Source organism: Hydra vulgaris, chromosome 12 (assembly GCF_038396675.1).
Source record: "Hydra vulgaris chromosome 12, alternate assembly HydraT2T_AEP".
Taxonomy (NCBI): domain Eukaryota; kingdom Metazoa; phylum Cnidaria; class Hydrozoa; order Anthoathecata; family Hydridae; genus Hydra; species Hydra vulgaris.
Window position 1 is genome coordinate 40,439,034 of NC_088931.1, and position 17,155 is coordinate 40,456,188.

General features: G+C 28.3%; 1 long non-coding RNA gene across 1 annotated transcript; it reads left to right on the forward strand.

The window, feature by feature from the left end:
* The first annotated feature begins 562 nt into the window (after positions 1-562).
* Positions 563-16,204, forward strand: LOC136088728 (uncharacterized). The gene is made up of 2 exons (XR_010642443.1): positions 563-742; positions 10,602-16,204. It is a non-coding gene; the product is annotated as an uncharacterized LOC136088728 (long non-coding RNA).
* The last annotated feature ends 951 nt before the right edge of the window (positions 16,205-17,155 follow it).

Genomic DNA, 17,155 nt, shown 5'->3' on the forward strand with positions numbered 1-17,155 from the left:
ATACTAAAAGAAATATTTCTGTTTTTTCGTTTCTGAACTATATTTTTTAATAAATTTATATACTTTTGTATATTTATTAATTCATTATCATTTTATTTTAAATTTATATAACTTTTATGTTCGTATAAAAAATATCAAATATGTGTTTATATAGAATGTATATAAGTATATAATGTATATAATAAATATGTATAAAAGTTTGATGTTTTTAAAAAAAAATTGACTTTGATAGCTTAACCCATTTTAGAGTGGCAAAAGTTGCCTAATACTAACTTAGAACCTTATTTGCTAATTATTAACAATTTTTCTAAAATTATCAATAATAAGCATTAAAGCCAAGCTTGTTTTAAGAAAACAAAAACAGTTTAAAAAGTCAGAGGTTTTCAGAATTTCATATTATTCTAGTTTAACGCTATAATACTAATATGGCAACTGAACAAGAAAAATATGTTAACATGTTTTTTAACGTCACGATGCAATTCATAATATGTAGAGTAGGAAGTATAAAGGCGTTGTGTTTTGTTTATGGTGTGTTATCTGTAAGATATTTGATAAGATTAGTAACTGCGTAATTTTAAAATTCCTTTAATAACTTTTTTATATTTTGTAATTCTTAAACAACCGTTTCATTTTGTCATCTTTTTAATCCAAAATCAAAATAGCAAAATATCAAATTTTATCATGATATTTTGCTGTTTGTAAGTGGCTTTTTTTCTTTTTTCTTTGCAGTTACGGAGATCACGTAAGTCGACATTTTTTTTAGGTAAATAAATTTAAAAAATATTGAAGGACGAAATTTTTTACACTATTTTCGCATAAAAATTTATTCTTTACGGCTGAGCGCTTAATTATAATAGAACTTTTTAATTTTTTTAAATTTGAAATAAAGATCAAAATATGTATCGCAATCGAAGTCAACCGGATTAAACGCTAGTAATTGCTTAAAAATATTAGTAAAAACTAAATGAATCGAAAGTATTGTAAAAATTTGATTACTAAACCACCTCAGACAAACAGATATGCATAAAGAGTTATATTGGAGGATGTATAAACAAGTGTCTTTTCATAAATTTTTTGTTTATTTAAGTTATGAAACCGTTAAAAAATAACTTAAGCGTCAAACAAAGAACGCTACGTTTTTATTTTATTAAAAGAAAAAAAGAAATCACAATTTATACCAAATTAAAATGATTGGGTCATCACTCTATTAACAAAAATAATTGAATTCTATTTCGTTTACAGACCTGTCAAGTCTCTGCCGATTGGCGAAAGTCTCCCGAATTTTAAAATAACGATTTATCTCCCTCCCGCATTTACAAAAAATTTGTAAAACCTCCTTTTTTCTTATTAGCAAGTTTTAATCAACTAGATTTCTACTATTTTTTCATTTTTTGGTCTGATTTGTGTTTTTGCTCGTCTGATTTGTGTTCTAGCAGTATTCCTATCTGCGATGGAGAATGTGTAAATTGAAAAAAAATAAGATTAATATATATCGGACGCCCTATGTGCACTTCTAACTAAAAAAAGAGCATATTTATGATTAAGGCCAAAGCGATGGGGTGTGACACCCCCATCAATGAATTTTTCGTGCTTTTAGTCGGCAAATTTGATCCTTTCAGACAAGGTAGTCAGCAAATTTCAAAAAACGAGGATTTTTTTTTTTTTTTGGGCAAAAGTTGTAATGGCATCACCAAACACGTAACACCTACTCACGCGGGCCTTGTTTATGATGATGGAAACATATGATAATATTTTAAAGTTATTTATTCAGTCAAATTGTGAGGATTTTTTCTTTTTAGGTATAACAAAGGTATAGTAGGCAAATACATCATGGTGAGTCAAATTCCTCATATATCCATTTGATAACTTGACATTTGACAACTTGACAGCTCTGTATTTACTGAAACCCATAACGAAAGTCATAAAAAAGTTTCAAGGGCAATTGTCTTCTTTTCTGTCTTGTGTTTCCTACACATCCTTCTCGCATTGTTTTTGATGACGGCATTACATTCTCTTGCAAAAGTTTAGAATCAGTTTAGTATTTTTTAAGTAAATTCATAATTTATCAAATATGAAATTCACAAATAACATACACAAAGCTAAGATTTAATTTATATCATATACATAAATCTGTAATGAAATCTTACCTTTGTGTATGTTATTGGTGTATGTCATTTTCGATAAATGCTTTGATAATGTTAATGAACCCAATTAAAAGTTGATTTGAAATTGAAATCAATGAACGCTTTATTAATGTTACCTTGTGTGGATAGATTTTTGTAAGCATATAAAATTCAATTCGAAACATATTTAGTCTTAAAGTTTGTTTGAGCTATCAAATTACAGTTGAACTCGTAATAAAATTAAACTTAAAAAAATTAAAACTAAAAGTTTAGGTTAAATAAACTTAAACAGCATAAGTTTATATAAATTAAATACCTTTTAGAAAATAAATTTGGTGACTTGAAGTTGACTTATTTTGCGATTTTGTCATTTTAAAAAAAAACTTTGCTTTATTATATTCTATGCTACTACTCATTAAAATGAAACCTAATAAAGTGTAAACTAAGGTCTGTGGGGTCAGAGTCAAAGACCGCAGCGGGAGGTTTTAGAAACAGTTTGAGCTTTGGGACTCAGAGCCATAAGTTTTGTAAAGAAGCCAAAGCTTAATCTGTAGCTATTAAAATATTGCCATTTTTTTGGCTACAACCAATTTAAACTTTAAATGAGATTTTCCAATCTCGTTGTATTTTTCTGTAACTGGAATATAAAATCTAGTTCTCCCTATATTGAGTAGCTTTAGGACGCAACAGTTTATAACGTGTGTATCTTTATAATTTATATGTATTGTTTTTATATGTGTATCTATATAACGTACCGTGTATATCTGCACATCTGTATAATTAATAAGAGATATACAGATTTGCATTTGTTTTTTTTAGGATGATTGTTGCCAATATAAAATTACTTTTGGAATAATATTCTAGATAAAAAAATTTTAACATAGTTCCAATAAATAAAAATGCGATACAGCAAATGATTTTAATTTTCATGGAATGTTTGATTTATTAAGCACGTAGCATAGTTGCATAAATTGAATATTAAAATAGTTTTATGTTTGTTTTAGCTTATAATGTTTAAAGTAAAAAAAGTGTTTTGCTCATAAATAGCAAATTTCAATATTTAAGAATATTAACGGAGGCGGATCAAAAAATGCCGATGCTGGAGCCATAAATTTAAAAAAATTTGAAGCCGTAAATGAAATATTTTAACTTGGAACCGTACTTCTTTTTTAGCTCAACAACCCGTGGTATAAACGATTGTTTACAATTAAAACGATTAAACAGTTTCCTTGGTGAGAAATGTTGTTTTATCTGTTACAGACAAAACCGCTTTGCAAGCTTCTACACAAAAACTTCTTTTGTCAAATAATTGTATAATTATTGGCATATGAAACAGCTTTACTGCTAAAATTTACAAGATAAAATATGATATTGTTGATCCCAACCCTCATTTATCCCATTGTTGTTTATTTTTAATGTTCTATAAAATGCGCCGACATTTTTAAATTGACATATGATTTTTTACAACCACACGACAGTTGGTACACATTTGGTTCACTAAAATTTGGAAAAATAAATTTCTTCTTGATTTAGTCAATGTAACGGGTGATGCGGAAGTTATCGGACAAAATAAAAACGTCAATAACTTATTTATAAATAAAAAAACAAGTTACTATTATATTTTTTTAAAATAAAGCATTTATCTTTTAATTAAAATATATTATTATTATTATATGAAAAAATATCACCATCTGCAATTGATCTCAATTTTGCTCTGACGCCTTTCATATGCGACTGTAAAAAGTTTAAATCAATTTCTTGTAGTTTTAGTTTAATGCGATCAATCAAAACTTGCTCTGTTGAAGCTTCCCTCGTAAACCTTCTGTGCCAAATGTCCCCAAAAATTTTCAATTGGTCGAGCTTGAGGCACATTTGGGGGATTGGATTTTTTATCAACGTAATAGACATATTGGTCCATCCAATTTAGAAAATCTTTAGAATAATGAGAACTTGCTAAATCTGACCAAAATAAATAGTTAAAGTCTCCATGATACTTGTGAATAAATGGAAGAAGTCGTTTTTCTAAACATTCATTAATATAGATTGATGAATTGATCGCTACAGCCTTGGAAGTGCGAAACAATCGTTCGGACATACCACGGTCAGATATGGCTATCCACATTAATAATTTTTTTGGAAATTTCTCTTTTCCTATAAAACAAACACTTTCTGGGCATGTCTTTCTGTTGTTTGTGTAGTATCCAGAATTTCCAGGCATGTTGTCCCCTGCAAAACAAAAGTATTTTTTGTCATCGATGACTAGAAGCGATTTTGTGTTATAGAGTTGGTTAACTAGTTTCCTGCTTCTTTTCTTGGCCTTTATTTGTTGTTCTATAGTGTATTTTGGAGTCTTTTCACGTTTTCTATATTTAATATTCATTTTTTTTAACTGACGACTAACTGTCTATTGATTTACACCGAATTTAATACCTATTTTTCTCTGACTGACCCCTTTTCGATTGTTGACAAGTCTCGTTAATGCGGCTTTCTTTTCTCTAATCCAGGATGTCGGACAACCAGGGTGCTTTCTATCAGAAAACGATTGAACAGTTTCAAGTCTTTTTAGGTTATCATATATTGTACTTCGAGCAAATCTTTCCTTTTTAAAATGATTTAAGATTCTTTTTTTTTTTTAATTAGGTTTATTTACAAAAAACATTTATAGTCGCTTTCGAAAAGATTCTCATTCAGCTGCATTTAATCTCATTTTAAATAATTGTGTTTCAAATAATAAAGTTTATATTTTATAGAACGTTTATGCCTACGCATAAAACCACAAAAACTAATTATTATGCTCAAATAATGAAATTAGGATTTGTCCGATAACTTCCGCATCACCCGTTAGATCATAAATTAGATGCAGATTTGTAAACTTATTATTTATTTTATCATTTTTGATTATAATTAAATCTCAGTTATAAATTTAACTATATTTAAAACTCAAAATAAAACTTAAGTATATATAATAAGTATATAAATAATAAACAGAAGAGGGTTGAAAAAAAGTACGGGTGGCAAAATACCACCCTAATTTTTTCACAAATCGTTTTTGGACCTTAACAAAGTTTTATGATTTAATCGTATTTAACTTATCTTTCTAAAAAGAGTTCTATAGCTTAGATCCTCGATATGTAATACCACTTTCTGTATATTTATTTACTTTTTTAGATAATGTCTTACATTATTCTTAAATTATTGTTCTTAAAGAATAGGGGAGACTGTGGCTAGTTACAACATTTTTTAAAACTGTTTGTTTCCTATAACTTTGATTTTTTTAAATAAAATTTTTTAAAATTTAAAATTTTTAAAATTTTTTTTAAGTTTTCTAATTGTTAAATTAATACGTCAATAAAAACTTATTTATTACCCCTTGTTAAAAGTCACTAAGAACTAATTTATTACCCTTTATCAAACATTATGAAAAACTTTATAAAACGTCACAGTGAACTAATTTATTACCCTTTATTAAAGTGTAATAAAATAGCAAACTTCGGCGTCCCGGAACGTTATTCCCGAAATGTACCGGGAATCACGTTATCCCGGTAGGAATGTAACAGTAAAAATGAATCGGGACAAAAATTTTTAAAGTGCGGTAACGTCTTGGTTCAATCGGGACGAGGTTGGTGCGGTAACGGTTGAAACCGCACGTCTCGGTTCATTACCCGATTAGGAAACCGCACCAACCAAGATCAAACCGCACTAGTTTTTTTTTTGTTTAAAACCGTGACATAACGTGACGTTCCGTGACGTTATCGCACTTTTCCAAAAATGTTATTTTAAAAATTTTTTAAATAAAAATTTTTTTACACAAAGTGCGCGTGTAAGGCAATTGTTATTTAACAAATTATGCTTTAAAACGAATGTAGATAACGCAACCCTTTACATAGCGCTTAATCTAAATTTGGTTCATATCATAACTAAGTTTGTCAACGGGTACCCGGGCAACCGGGTACCCACCCGTTGGTTACTGCCCGGGCAGCATTATCAAATGACGGGTAACCGTTGTCCATGCAAAAAAATTAAAATGTTTCAATTTACAAATTATCAATTCTATTTTTTTTTTTAAGTTTTGAATCATTAATTGAAATAAAACAATTTATCAATATGAAATTAGTATCTAAAATCTAAAAAACCAAGAAGTAACAGTTTGTCCCGGAACGTCACAGTTTGTCACATTATTCTTGGTAAGTTATAAACCGAGAATCACGTTAGTCCCGAAACGTCACGGTTTGTCACGTTATTCTTGTTCGTCTTGGTTCATCTTGGTTCATCTTGGTTCGTCTTGGTTCATAACCGCACCAAATTTTCGAGTGCGGTTAATCAATCGGAACGTCTCGTTATTTCCGGAACGTAACGTTCTTAGTGACGTATTGATCCAATATAAACAGATATAAATTAAAAATCAGATATTCCGCATTGGTGAAAATAAAACTTTGAAAGTATAAGTCTTCCAAAGTCCTCAAAAAAACAATTCGCAAAGTTAGAACTATTTTGTTCTATCTCCGCTGTTTGAAAAATTTAGTTATTGATTGTGTTATGTTCCTCAAATTAATGTTTTTCTATTGTATTGAAACCTAAGTTATAATCAAAAAAGTTGCGGAGAAAAGATAAATAAAATCATTTTATATGTCGTCTCAAAACTCTAAAATGTGGTGATAAAACAAGATAATTATAACCTCGCGAATTAGTTTGTAATTTATACTATTTCACACAAAGGAGTATGTCCAACTCACATGAAATTTTGGCTCCTTTTTTTTTTCGTCTTAAACTCATAATTACGCTCAAGGATGTTAGAAAACTACTTTTTACAACTTAAAAATAATTTGACTCCTCACCCCTCCCCTTCCAAAAAAAAAAAATTAAGAAATTTTTTAATTTTATTTTTTCAGAAAAATAAAAAAAAAAATGCAAATATGTCGATTTGATGTATTATTTTTGCTAAATAAAAATACAAAAATAATTTTAACAAAATTTTAAAAACTAAAGCTAAAGCTCTGTTACAAAATTACAAGTATTATCTCTTTTTTCAACATATGCGCGTATATACATTTCCAATTTCAAAACCTTACATAAAATAAATCAAAGTTTTTTTCAGTTCTTTATATTTTATTTACTGTTTATTTAACTTTTTAATAGGCAGTTATAGAGGGTAGATTTGATCTGGTATGGTTAAAGTCCATATTTTAATAGATTTAAAAGGAATTAGAACAACAATTATTTATCCCGCAATTATTTAATTGAGCTTAAATATTTATAAAATAGTCATTGTAGATTATTTATTTCATTTCAATATTTCCTGGATAAAAATATTTAGCAATTTTTATTTTTTATTTCATGTGAATTAAATCATTTAAAGATATTTAATGTAATTATTGAAAAAACTAGATAATAATATTCCAAAATGGTATTAAGGTGGTAGTATAGTAATTAAAATTGAAAAATTCATTTTTTCAAAAATACATTTTTTAGCTAATATAACTATTGTAGAGTCGAAATCTTATCTTGCTTTATAATAAAAAAATCAGTATATACCTCTGAAATTGCTTTTAAATTGTTCAATATCAATTTTTATCCGTAGCAACGCTTTATTTACCAGGTTGCTACGGGTTTTTGCAATCAAAGTTATATATAAACAATAAAAACAGTTTCATGCTAAACTTTTAAAATGAAAATTGTTAATCAGCAGTTACTTCTTGTTTATTGACTCGATTTATACGCGAATGAGCACGCTTTATTGCTATTTATGCTCTTTATAAGTTCACCAATAGTCTATAGTGTAGTATACATCAGTCAATTTTTTAAATATCTTATTTTAATAAAAGTGTAATGGGTCGAACGAAAAGAAAACAATCTTCTAAAAGAGTATACCAAAATAAGAAAAGAAAGTTTTATGGAAACAGACATACAAATGTCTGCAAAAATAATGAAACCGTAGCCATACCTTCAGTTGAAAACATACCATGTTCCTCATCCTACAAGAAGTTGTTCAACAAAGAAGTTGTAAATGAACCTCAACAGATAAATGAAGACTTTAACTTTATTATGAACTTTGGTTTACTTAAAAAAGCAATAATGGTCCTTAAATGCCCAGAATGTAACAAGTTAGTAAATTTGCAGTTTGATTCTTCAAAAAAATATGGCCTAAGTATTGGACTAAAAATTTGTTGCAGTGATTGTGAATGGGAAACGATTTTTTTTTCATCTGCTAAAATGGATAAAAAAATTAATTGTGTTGGACGAAAACGCTTTGACATAAACACTCGTACAGTAATTGCATTTCGTGAAATGGGTAAGGGATTTTCAGCAATAGAAACATTTTGTGGAATTATGAACATGAACCCTCCAATGAATAAAAACTGCTATAATGACACATTGCACATAATGTTGGATGTCTATCAAAGTTTGGTTGACAAAAGCATGTCAAATGCAGCAAATGAGTTACTATCAATCAATGAAACATCTAAAGATATTATTTGTGGGTTTGATGGATCATGGCAGAAACGTGGATACACCTCAAACAATGGATTAGTAACAGCTGTTGCTGTAGAAAATGGTAAGTGTGTTGATTACGAAATAGAAACAAAAACTTGTAAGTTGTGTTCTATATGGGAGTTAAAAAAGTACACACATCATGAAGAATATAATGATTTTCACTCCTTACATTATAAAAAGTGCAAAATCAGTCATACCGGTTCAGCCTCCTCTATGGAATCAAGTGGTACAATAAAAATTTTTTTGCATTCTGAAAAAAAAAATAATTTGAGATATACAACGTTTCTAGGAGATGGAGATAGCAGTTCATATGTTAATGTCGTTTCTGCAAAACCTTATGGAGATTTTGAAATAAAAAAAGCAGAGTGCATTGGGCATATTCAAAAACGTGTTGGTACTAGATTAAGAAACTTAAAAAAAAAAAATAAAGAAACTTTATGTGATGGCAAAAAGTTAGGAGGAGCAGGTCGTTTAACAGAACATGTTATAAATACATTGCAAAATTATTATGGTAAGGCAATAAGGCAAAACGTTGGAAATTTATATGGAATGAAAAAGAGTGTTGCAGCTGTACTTTTTCACTGTTCTGAAAGTTGTGATGGCGAAACGCGTCATCAGTTTTGTTTGCGTACCAAAGATTCTTGGTGCAAATTCCAGTCTGACAAACTGACTGGCAAAATTTCATATAAAGAAAATATTTGTATTCCCGCTGCTGTCTGCAACACCATCAAACCAATATTTATAGACCTTGGTTCCGATAAACTTCTTGAAAAATGTTTGCATGGAAAAACGCAGAATCCCAATGAGTCTTTAAACCAGTTGATATGGAAGCGATGCCCAAAAGATATATTTATTGAAAGAACTGCTCTAAGTATAGGAGTAGCCTCAGCTGTACTAAATTTTAATGAAGGGCAGCAGTTCTTAAATAAATTGTTTAATGAGCTTGGAATGGAATTCGGTGTAAATGCGCAAAATTACTGTTTACGTAAAGACAATAAACGAATCATTAAAGCAGAAAAACAATGTAGTACTTAAGTAAAATCAAGAAGAAAAAAGTTAAGAGCAATAAAAAAAGGTTTTTGTGACCAAAATGAAGAACTGGAAGGTGTAACTTATAAAAGTGGTGAATTTTGAACTATTTTATTCTTCTTTTTTTTTTTAATTGCGTTTTTCTCAAAATCATGTATTTGGGGTTTGCGACGTGGATTTTTTAAAAAACCAATTATCAGATTTACTTGAAATTTGGCACACATACTCACTACATTAGTATCTACAACATACACTAGGATAATTTTTATTGCTTCTCTCGTTCAGTAATTTTTAATCATTTTTTTTCATAAATTACCCCCAAAATTGCAAAATTTTACACAAATGCAAATATTTTTTGATTTTTTTGACCATATCAAAATCTTCTAGTCTATGTTGCAATGCCACATGTAATATATCACCAGCCAAATTTTCAATAAAAAATATATAAGGGTTCTTGAAAAATCTCTGTCACAGTTTACCCCATTTATGGGCCTTCAGCGATAATTATGCTGAAGAAGATTTGTCATAATTTTTTTTTTTTTTTTTTTTTTGCTTATTTTTTTTATATTACACATTGTAGAATTTTTTTTTATTTGAAAAAGGTGATTTTTTTTTTTTTTTTGCTAATTACTATACTACCACCTTAAATAATCTTAGAAATAGATATTGTTATGCTTGTCAAACGAGAGGTGATAGTATTAGTTCAAAAAACGTTTTTAAAATTAAAAATATGATAAATAAAGTTGTTCATCATTTTAAACTCGATCGAATAAACCTTATATAGGATCAGATAATTTGTTACAAGCATTTAAAATCTTTAAACAAAGCCGTTCTTTTATCTGATACATTTGATACAAATAAAAATCTTATTTCTAATAATACACTTGTTGAAGAAAATTCTAATGATGAATCAAATCTTAATATTGTTCTTGAAAAATATGATGTTTTTAATTTTAGGAGTACGGATAAGGATTCTGAAGAGAACGAGTATGTTGATGACAGCAATGATTATGATTATTGCGATAAATTATTGAAAAGAACTCGATCAATATAGCAATCGATAGTATTTCAAGTTTACATCATTTCTGTTTTATTTGTAAACGTGAATCTGGTTCGGCTCCATTTAGTAAAATAACAAATGAACGGATAATCGATGTTTTTATTAAAACAAACATATTTATACCTATTGATTGTCGGTGTTGTAATTTTCATTTGACAGACAGTAAGTGGCTTAAACATGAATAGTTAGATAATATTTTAATTTTAAAAAACTCTGTAATCTTAAATAAAACAATGATGCAAAGTTTATTTAAAAGTTTTTTGGTCTAGAGATTCAAAAATAACATCTATATTTGCAAAATTTAGCGATATAAATAACGTAACAACTGAGTTTTGATTCCAATATACAGGTTTTACCAAAGATGAATTTCTATATTTAGTAAGTGAATTAAAAACAATTAAAAACTATTTTCAACGTTTGAAAGAACAAACTCTTGCAGTTTATCTCTTTTGATTAAAGACTGGTCTTGATCAAAATACAATTGCTTGTTATTTTGGTTTGCCATGTCGGTCAAAAGTTCAGAAATATTGCCATCAAATAAGAGTCTCACTTAGTGCTGATTTTGTTGGAAAGAATTTAGGAGCAAAATTACGATCACGAAAACATTGGCTATTAAATAACACAGATATGATCAAAGATTTGTTTGACTTAAAAGACAAACAATTATAGCCGATGGTACTTATTTGTTCTGCGAAAAAAGTTCTAATAATACTTTACAACGAAAACTGTACAGTGGGCAAAAAAAAAGACATTTAGTTAAGCCTTTTGTAGTATGCACTACAAATGGTTTTATTATTAATGTTTATGGACCTTTTGCTGCAACTATTAATGACGCAACTATACTAGGTGATATTTTAAAAACCAAAAACGATATAAGAAAACTAGTTCAGCCCAATGATTTATTCGTTTTAGATAGAGGTTTCAGAGATATCATTAATGAATTGAAAACTACATATAAAGTGTTTACCAAGATGCTAACTTCATCCAAAAGTCAGTTAACTAGTTGGCAAGCTAACCATACTAGGTTTGTTACAAAATGCAGATGGGTTGTTGAGGCTGGTAATGGCACATTTAAACAATCTTTTAAATCTTTGGAAAAAATAAGGAATGCAATGCTTGCTCATATAGTGACTGATGTTAGAATAGCTGCTTCTTTGATTAACTGTTTTTATGTAAAATATATATCCGATAAAAAAGACGGTAAAGATATTGCAGTTCTGATGAAAAATAAAATAATTTAAAAAATGACTTGGAATCATATATTTTGTAAGTGCTGATCGCGACTCTATGCCAAAGTTTATAAATAAAAATGACTTGGAATCATATATTTTGAATACAATAAATAAAAGTAAAAAGCAATTTGAACCAATCGATGCGTTAGATTTGAACGATTTCCCAAAGTTTTCTATAGGTGATATGCGAAAATACATCACATAAAGCAAAGTTACAGTTATTTAGCAGAACATTTAAATAAAAATGGAAAATATATTATTTTGATTGATAAAAATATTAAACAAATTCAAAATTATAAATTAATTTCCACTGAAATTTAGTCAAGGTATGCCATCGCTACTAAGTATAGGTTATTTATTAAATACTTGCCAAATATCGATAGTCCAGAATCAGTATTGTCTTGGGCTTGTGGGTGTTTTTCTGGTTTAAGAGCATGTGGTTGTTGTAGTCACATTGCTAGCATCGTTTTTTATTTGTGTTGTGGAAAGTATTTGGAAAAACTTCCAAATTCAGGCTCAAGGCTTATGCTTTTTTTACTAAGTGAAAACGAATCAGAATGCCAATATGAAAATGAAGTATTAGAACGGAATGAAGCTATTAAAATCGAGATACGTTAATTAGTTTTAAACAACCAAAAACAAAATCTAATGTATATGATAGAATTGAATACAATTGATTCTGAATTAAGTATTTCACTATTGAATAAAAAATCCGCAAAAACAATTAATGAAATGAACTTTAGATAGTTTTCAAAGCATTTACCAAAATGGGGTGGTTGTATTTTGTTAAATAAAGATGATTTTAAAATGGATACAGATTATTATTCGCTGTGTCAATTATGCCGAAGTGTTATCATTCAAAACACTTGCACAATTATCTTTTGTTGGCTATTTGGTGCTCAATTTTATTGACACAAAATACCATATTACAAGAGAATAAACAAAATATAAAGATATATAATCACATAATCGATATACTTTCTCTCATTGAAATTTGTGAAATGTTGATGACAGCAATGATTATGATTATTGTGATAAATCTATTGAAAAGAACTCGATCAATATAGCAATCGATAGTATTTCAAGTTTACATCATTTCTGTTTTATTTGTAAACGTGAATCTGGTTCGGCTCCATTTAGTAAAATAACAAATGAACGGATAATCGATGTTTTTATTAAAACAAACATATTTATACCTATTGATAGTCGGTGTTGTAATTTTCATTTGACAGACAGTAAGTGGCTTAAACATGAATAGTTAGATAATATTTTAATTTTAAAAAACTCTGTAATCTTAAATAAAACAATGATGCAAAGTTTATTTAAAAGTTTTTTGGTCTAGAGATTCAAAAATAACATCTATATTTGCAAAATTTAGCGATATAAATAACGTAACAACTGAGTTTTGATTCCAATATACAGGTTTTACCAAAGATGAATTTCTATATTTAGTAAGTGAATTAAAAACAATTAAAAACTATTTTCAACGTTTGAAAGAACAAACTCTTGCAGTTTATCTCTTTTGATTAAAGACTGGTCTTGATCAAAAAAAAAAAAGTTTTCTATAGGTGATATGCGAAAATACATCACATAAAGCAAAGTTACAGTTATTTAGCAGAACATTTAAATAAAAATGGAAAATATATTATTTTGATTGATAAAAATATTAAACAAATTCAAAATTATAAATTAATTTCCACTGAAATTTAGTCAAGGTATGCCATCGCTACTAAGTATAGGTTATTTATTAAATACTTGCCAAATATCGATAGTCCAGAATCAGTATTGTCTTGGGCTTGTGGGTGTTTTTCTGGTTTAAGAGCATGTGGTTGTTGTAGTCACATTGCTAGCATCGTTTTTTATTTGTGTTGTGGAAAGTATTTGGAAAAACTTCCAAATTCAGGCTCAAGGCTTATGCTTTTTTTACTAAGTGAAAACGAATCAGAATGCCAATATGAAAATGAAGTATTAGAACGGAATGAAGCTATTAAAATCGAGATACGTTAATTAGTTTTAAACAACCAAAAACAAAATCTAATGTATATGATAGAATTGAATACAATTGATTCTGAATTAAGTATTTCACTATTGAATAAAAAATCCGCAAAAACAATTAATGAAATGAACTTTAGATAGTTTTCAAAGCATTTACCAAAATGGGGTGGTTGTATTTTGTTAAATAAAGATGATTTTAAAATGGATACAGATTATTATTCGCTGTGTCAATTATGCCGAAGTGTTATCATTCAAAACACTTGCACAATTATCTTTTGTTGGCTATTTGGTGCTCAATTTTATTGACACAAAATACCATATTACAAGAGAATAAACAAAATATAAAGATATATAATCACATAATCGATATACTTTCTCTCATTGAAATTTGTGAATAAGATAGAGTTAAAACTATATGGATTCTTCTTGTTATGAGATTAAAATAGTGAACGGAAACTTTCGGCTTCGGCCGAAACCGAAACCGAAATTTCTGCTTCAACAATTTTTATACTTTTACTGTTTCGGCCGAAATTTCGGTTCAAACCGCAACCGAAATGAACCGAAACTTTTAAAAGATTTTTTTTAAGTTTTAATATAGAGTGGGATCATGACAGTTTCCTAATTGTAATCGTTTGTTAGTAAATCAATTTTTAATTATAACAATTGTAAAAATTTTAATTAAAATCACGTTACATAATAGTTTTAAGTTACTATTCTCAAATCATTCTTAAAATGAATTAACATTCAAGAAAAGCAACCCAAACCAATAGTTTCATCAAAAGTTTCTCAGTGCTAAATTTTACAATGGAAAATAATAGATAAAAAATTGTTTTATGGAATCATTTTACCGTGACAGTTAGTGATTTCAAATACGGAACTTGCAATTTGAAAATATCTCGTGGATCGCACAATCCAAAACTTCAATCACTTAGCGGACTTTCATCACATTTAAGAAGTGGTTTACTCTGAAAAATCTCTTAACTGAAAAAGCAATACAACTACCGGCAGTCCTATAAATCTCAAAAATTGATTCAAACTTCAAAGAAGGTCTGTATTTTCTTGTGCGACCGTGGCGCAGTGGTTAGAGCGCTTGCTTTTTAAGCAGGAGATTCAGGCTCAAAACGAGCTTCGGATATATTTTTGCGTCACAGTAATGAAGGAGGCGTGAACTTCCTGAATAAATGCACTTCCGCGGTGCTCTGTGACAAGACCTATAGGTCTTCTTGCGGCACCTAAATAACAAATAAAAAGTTTCATAGATTTATATTAGAAAACAACATTAAAAGCAAAGTTTGATTTGGCAAAAGTAGCAAAGAGATTCCTTAGACCTCCACCAACATCTGCCGAAGTTAAAAGGTTGTTTTTAACTGCTGGAGAAATTCTTTCAAATGAAAGAAACCGACTTTTGCCAGAAAACATGAAAGATATATGTATTTCGCAGAGAAAATACTTCAACTATTACCTTTAATTATTGAAATGTCTTGACATATTAGAGTTTTTATCAAACTATGTTTCATGGTGATTGGCTACATATATGTAAAAATTTTTTTGCTTTAATTCGGTGATCATAAAAGATTTAGGGATTTTAAACATTCATTTTCAAATTTCGGCCGAAATTTCGGGTTCGGTTTCGGCTACGGCTACACTGAACCGAAATTTCGGAACTTTCGGTTTCGGCTCAAATTTCGGTTTCGGTCGATCACTAGATTAAAACCAAATGATTCATTAACTTTCAGTACTCTTGATACAGAACGCGAAGCGTTTTTCCGTTTTTTAATAGATTTTTAGATAATTAAATTTAATTGTTTAACTTGTAACAAAACTATTTGTCCGAATATCTTGATTAAAAATGCAGACAAAGTAACATATTTGAATATTAAGTTAAATGAGTTGTGTAAAATCTGCCTTAATGATTCTACTGCAATGTTTTTATTTCATCCATTTTGTTTATTTCTAGAGGTATTTCAAGAAGATGAAAGTGAACTAAATATAAATGATATCCCATTATCATTTATAATTGATAAACGTTGTTTCAATTTTATATGTTGCACAATATTTAATAATGATACAAGCCACTATAGATCAATATTTTTATTAAATAATGAATTTTATTTGGTTGATGATTTAAGCAATTCTATCATTAAAAAATTACCACAAATGTATAATATAAAAACTATTTTTTATTATTTGGCTTAAATATATAAATTACAACAATTTATCTTGTTTTTAAATTTTTAAAGTCATTTTAATAAACTAACGTAAAAAAAAAAAAATCGTTTATTCTAATTTTTTAACAATATACCAGATTTATCTGATAACTATGACGCCAAGCTGATCGGGTTTAGATTTTTTGACAGGTAATACGTAAGACAATAACTATACGTTTGTGTAAAAATCTAAACACGATCGGCTTGGCGTGAATATGGGACAAAAGACATTAAACTAGGACAGACTCCTTTTATACTTATAATAAAGAATATATCAGACTTATCATGTGAATTCTGTCTTCAATTTTAAAAAATTTTCAAAACTAAAGTAATACGTATTTCAAGCTTTGTGTTCATTTAGTAGAGTTTTGTAGTCTTAAGAATTTTTTGAAACATGGTTTTTAGAGAGTAGAATGATTTAATTTTATTGTATTGTTTTATTTTTTTTTTGCTAAGTTTTTTGAGTTTTCTTTGTGTTTGTTAGTTTTAAAAAACTTGCTAATTTTCTGACATCGAATTTATATCGAAGCACAGTGGGCCAGAATGCACTTTTACTGGACAAAATTCATAACTAATTTAATATTAGAGCTATATTCACTAAAATTAGTATGAGTACTAATATGATGTCTGCGCTTTTTATGAAGCTAATATTTTTTTTATTTCGTTGCTATGGATACCTTTATTTTGCTTAGCAACAACCTACTTTTGTTATCTGCAGATATTTTATAAGTGCTATATTCACTAAATTTGGCATGAGTACCAATATGAGATCACACTTCTTACAAAAGAATTTTTTAAATTTAGTTGTTATGGATACTTATATTGCTTAGTTACCGGATACTTTTCTTAGTTACAAAGTGGTAAATTGATATTTGAATATCTTATCGGATTTTTGACCCACCTATATTGAATAAAAATTGAGTATTTAGGTAAATAATGTTTTAGGAATAATAAAAGCAAAAAATAGTGCAAGAAAACGTTATCAATTTTAAATTACATCAAAAAATTATAAAACAA